This window comes from Cynoglossus semilaevis, chromosome 12 (assembly GCF_000523025.1).
Source record: "Cynoglossus semilaevis isolate Cse_v1.0 chromosome 12, Cse_v1.0, whole genome shotgun sequence".
NCBI classification, from domain to species: Eukaryota; Metazoa; Chordata; class Actinopteri; order Pleuronectiformes; family Cynoglossidae; genus Cynoglossus; species Cynoglossus semilaevis.
In genome coordinates this window covers 16,746,667-16,752,809 of record NC_024318.1, presented here as the reverse complement: position 1 = coordinate 16,752,809, position 6,143 = coordinate 16,746,667, and positions in this window count along the sequence as shown.

Genomic DNA, 6,143 nt, shown 5'->3' with positions numbered 1-6,143 from the left:
CACGGAAGGCCCCCCCCCCCTTTATTTACTAACTCTGAGCCCTTTTTCGTTTGTCTTGGACTCAAACTGAAAGAAAAGGAAAAAAAAAAAAAAACCCGTCTGCGAGCTCCAGGTTTGTTGTCGCGCGTGCTTTTATGAAGTGTAAATTTGTTTGTTTTGGGGTTTTTTTTCTGCATTACGCAAAATTCCAGAAAGTCATTACCTGTAAATCAGCGTAACTTAAACCGCCCCCTCCCCCCCTCCCCTCACCCTCCGTGCCACTCTCTTAGTTGATTGTCAGCTCTTTAATCACCGCGTTTCCACAGTTAATTAATTGCCACTTTCATTAGGGTTAATTGACTTGATATTGGAGGGCGTACAGGCATGAAGATGCGGGGGGGGGGTTTGGAAAGGCACCGACGACCCCTGACGCTAACAGTTCTTCTGGTCATCCTGTCTCTGTCTCTAACATCTCTGAGGTCTTGATTTCGGCTTTAGGCGACGGATGTTAGCATCGAGATGATGCGTGTTTGCATTCACTGCCACAATAATTCCAAAGCCCATGTCATTTTGTTTTGTTGTTGTTGTTGTGAGGATTCAAGTTGTCTCCGATACGGTGCAATTTCAAAATGTCAAAAGACGAGACTAATTTGGAAAAGTAAAACTACAAGCTGTAAGGAGGGCGTCACGATAAACAGAAATTTTTTTTTTTTAAATGTTTTTTAAGATAATTAATTCAATGTTTCGAACAAATAATAACAACAAACCTAAATTACAGCTGAAACCCAACCTCGGGGGAAACCATTCGATCTAGTGCTCTACTTTGCACGTCAGCAGAAATATTCGTTTTTAATCTGACTACATTTTTTTTCGGGCTTAAAAGCAACGGTCAGATCATGCATCAGCTGGTGGCGTCAATACGAACTACTAAAACAGTCATAAATTATATATTATGCTGACATGTCATGGTAAAATGATTGGGCTGTAGGTCTTCTGAGTGACCGCCTCACACTAAATCATCAAACGCTTCGGCTCGAGCAGATGCACGAAGGAGCCTGCGGCAGCGGCCAGACTTCCTCCTTAAGTGTTTGTGGTTTTTTTTTGTTTTTTTTTTTGTTTTTCCTGCAATCACTTAAAAAAAAAAATACAGATAGTAATATAATAAGGAGAAGACCTACAGTAGATGCTGTCACTGCTTTATGTGTCTGGCAGTAGATAACTAAAAGATGAATAGATTTTTAAAAAAAATAACACGGAGAGGAAAAACAAATATATATAAGTACAAAAGTTTGGCGCAATATTATTCTTTACATTCAATTTGTGTCCCTGGCAGATCTGTGGAAACAAAGCCCTCTGTAAACACTGACTAAGCAAATAGTCCCGAACAGATTTTAATATAAAATCAGAATATTAAAAAAAAAATAAAAACAAACTTGTATTATTGTGTTATACCTCCCAGGTTATACATATTGTGTAATACCTTCTCTAATATGGTCATTTTTTGTAAATATTTTCGCCCAACATTTACATTATTGGATCTCATGTTGCCGAGGACTGATTTTCAAAAACAGCCCCAATTATCAAGTCTAATAAATCCATAAAAATCAAACAAAATCTGCACTGACAAAATACCTGTATCTTGCCCTTGAAGGAAACATAGACGTGGTTGGAACCACGTTGCCACGTCTTCAAACACAAATAACGTTATTTTTGACCGTTCAGTACGGATCACCGCGGCACGGCTCAGTTCAGTTTCAGTTTCCCGCAGCTTAGCCTGAATGACATGGCTGCCCTACAGTACATGTCAGTTCGTTATGTGATTCAGGTGCAGTGTGCTGACACCGTTCTTCATTCGACTCAACTGTGCTGCACATCGCTGTCAATGCTCAGCAACTACACACACTTTTGGTTCAGGTCGGTGACAACAACTGCAAGTAGAGCTGCCACTAATAATTACTGTCAACTATATTTTGCCACCTTATTTTGGTTGGCTTTTTTAAAGACAAACTTTTTTTTCTCTGAATCGACTCGAGTACCTCCGGAACATAAACCATCAATCCAACCAAAGAAAATGGGAACGATAATTTCCCTTTTTTTTCCACGTACAGTAAAAAGTTAAATGTGAAATATGTGTGTCATCAAGCATTAAATGTAAAAAAGACTAAATGTTAATGTCTCACATTGGGTTTTATCGATTAAAGTATAGGCTGAAATGTCACTTTAGCTTTAAAACCAACAGCTAGGAATGAAATGGAAAAAAAAAGAAAAAAAAAAGCATTTCCTGATTAAATAGTAATTTAAAAGCCTTCAACCAAATCAGACCTAGCTGCGGCCGCCTGTGATGTCGAGTCGTGGTGCGGAAGAAAAAGGCTTAAAGAAAGTTCATGACTCAAATGACCCGTCGACTAGAAAAAAAAAAAATCTCGCGGAGGTGCTTGCATCGTGGGCTATATTGACTTAGCATAGCAGCTAAGCAGCTAATCTAAAAAAAAAATGTATGTAGCGTAGGACACCTTTTTTTGAACCAAGGACCGGTCGGACTAGTATTAGTTACTGCGTACTGGTAATACTGCGCAGTAACATTGTTGAAGGATCATTACATTTTCAAAATAAAAGAAGTAAAGAAGAAGAAGTAAAGGGATATGACTGGATTCTTTTTGAATGAAGTAAATTAGTAAAACCGAAGTACTTTTCTTTTTTTGTGTCCCACTGCGACCCGTTACCAAATGACCCACGGACCGGCACCGGTCCTCGGACCAGTGTTTGGGAACCGCTGCTGTAGGACGCATTTCAGGAAAATGATCTGAATCAGAACCCCAGACCCTACGGTAGCAACTTTTTTCAAAGACGGTAGAGAACGGTGCGGCTGTAAACCTGACTATAAATTGCGTACAGTTTGAAGCTAAACTGCATATAACAATACAGTGACTTGAACTTGGCTGCGGCCCACACAATTTATCTTCCGTGGGCCATTTAGGTTGCAGTCAAAGAGCTGTCAGAGATTTTACGCAGTGCCTCTCTGTACGGTGACTCAACAAAAACAAAACGACACGACCGTACATTAAAAAAAAAAAACTGAAGTACTTTAAATGTCAGTATCACACTGACACCACACAGTGCTGCGGAGGACTTTTTTTAAAACATGCCACTATCATCGACAGCTTCGTGATAACAATATGTCCGCAGCATTTTGGACAAAGAGGTTCGGAAACGGTTGCGCTGTGTCTGTGTAACTAATTAGAGAACCAGTAGTTCTTATTCATACCAAAAAAGGAAGGAAGAGAAAAAAAAAAGTTTGTTGCTAAACATATTCTTGGCACTCTTTATGTTGCCACCCCAACCTTTTCATTTTCTATTTGTAATGTGCTATATTCAGCAGAAGGTGTAGGTGCGGAGGTTCTTTTTATAGAGCTGAGCTTAGTAAAGCTGCTGCTTAGAACGAACCCCAGGATTAATGAATCTTCGTTCTCATGAAAGTGTTAAATATTTGACGCATATCACCACTTTTCTTGTCAAAGTTCTGACTCTAAACAGCGACGCATTTACTTACTTATCCGATAACGGTCAACGACACAGGGATTATACAGTAATCCGTGCATTCAAGCTGCACTCCTGCAGGCCTTGTAACAGAGCCCGACTCTATGGTAACCTGCAGCCTAACTGTAATTACTTTTGGAGAGTTGTTTTGTTAAAAAAAAAAATCTTCAGCCAACGTCAGGGATGTCAAATCTGTTGTGTTTGGGGTTTTTTTTTTTTTTTTTTTGCCTTGAAAATAGAAAGTTGAAAATAGAGGAGTTGACCTTGCTTGAAAATGTCCTTCAAAACATTCCAGCTGCACGGTAATACATACAATACATCCCAGCGCTAATGATGGATAAAACCAGCATTTTGGTTTGATACTTCTTACTTTCTTAGCAATTCTTAGTTTCCCGTAACCAATATCGATACTTTGTGTGATTTTTTTGTTTTTAACCCAATAAAATACATGACAGATCCGGGCCATTTAACCACTTTAATATGTATTTAGAAAATGACTAGACATGTTCGATAATATTGGCCGACCGATATTAGCATAATTATGTAATATCTGTAAGAATCGTTATCGTTTTTTCCTCCGATAACGCAATGTCTGGGTTTCGCCAAATATGCTGGAATCGCTTGTGGGGTACTGAGATGTTTACCGCAGTTTAGAGGAAAAATGGCAAAATATATCGGTATCGGTTGATATCGGAATTGGAGTGTTTGAACAATATCCGCATATTGGCTACTAGCAAAACGTTAATATCGGACATCCCTAAACAATATCCGCATGTTGGCTACTAGCAAAACATTAATATCGGACATCCCTACAAATAACATGACCTAATATATACACAGTGTAACCTAAATAGTTTAACTTCTACAGTCAGTGTTTCCCAAACTTTCTTTTCTGGGGATCCATATTTTAAAAAAGTCACAAACCTTCGCGATCCAAGTCAATAGACATTATTCGTAAACTCCTGGGAAACATGATGCGAGGCGACCCAAAAAAAAACCCACCTGAGGGTCGCGACCCAGTCTTTGGGAAACAATGTAGTAAGTGACCCTAAAGCAGTGGTTCTCAATTATTGCCCCCCCATTGGGGACATAAATGTTTCCATGCCCCTCCTGCGAACTTCTGTATGACTGCCACCTAGTGACTGGAGGCTTGTTATCATTACAGCAGTAGTACACTTATTATGTCCAGCGTGCCATATTCCATTGGAAGCCCATCAGCCCCCCTCCCCCTCCCCCATCTGGGACGGTCCCCCCTGAGGGCAGTACTCCCCACAATTTGAGGAGTACTGCCCTAAAGGATGTGGACGTCACGTATGAGCTACTTCCGTTTATTAACTAAGCATCAATTCTTTATGAGAGTAATCGATACTCAATCAATATTCATGTATCTATCCATACCACGGAATCGATACTCGATCGCTAGCACAACAACACGGCACTGTGACTGTAAAACGTAACATTAAATGTAACTCCGGACACAGACGCATCCTGACACAAAGACGGCAAAAACACAGCTCTGTTGTAGACGGGATTATTTCCGCGTCACCCTCAAGGGAACATGTTCACAACTATTGCTTCAAAACGCCACTAAAATGTATTTAAAATGCAGGGGTTTCTACAAATATATTCCCCGACCCCCTCCGCAATAGCTACACACCCCCTGGAGGGGGCTTTAGTCAATGCAGCGAGCAGCCACGACTGTTTAGAGTGTCGCCGCAACAGGCTTAAGGGTTAGGAATTACAACATTGGCCGCATTAGACGTAAACCTCCAAACTTTGCTTTTAAAACACGCCAACATAACTCACTGGTGTCACCGGTGTAAATAATATATATTATTTGGGTACATTTGTTTGAACTAACAACACTGTGTGAATCTTAAACTTTGTTAAGTGTAATTTGTGTTGGGGTTGAGTTTTCGCAGAGGAGAGCAGCGGATGTTTCCTCCAAGTTGATATAGATGGTGTTTATTCCCTCGTCTTCTTAATGATTGCGTATACGTTCACCCATATTGCCCTCTAATGTTTGTTTTTTTTTAGGAGGACTTAAAAAAAGGTCTTAAATCTAATTTGAAAACTGACCATTAAGGTCCCATCTTTTGTTTTCTAAACTTTCTAAAAAGGGCATCCATAAACGATTATTACGCAACAGCAAATAATTTCACATCTTCCCTGTAACTCTTTGGCGCCCCCCAGGGGAGGCGCACCTCAGCTATCGAAAATTGTGTGTTTTAGGCAACAGTGTTTTGCGATATACGTATAAAATTGACTTGACGTCTCTAAACCTTCTGCGCCTCTGACCAGAATACACAAAACGTTTTATCTTTACGTGCAAATTTAACAATTTTCCTAACGGAATTTCACGCATTGGGCTAATTTATTAATTTATTTGAACACTAAATTGTGTCTACGAAACAGGTCCTAAAAAAAAGTCTGAAGTTTCAGGCGGCCGTATTCGTCTGTGTCTGGTGATTCTCAACGACATCATCAGGTGTTTGGGGTCGTACATTATCATACACCCTCCCAGGCTTCCGTTAAAGCCCGTTTTAGCTAGCCCCGTGATACCCTGCCACGAACACCGACGAACCCTCGGCAGCCCACTTCAATACGGCACAGTGGGGCCTCCGCAC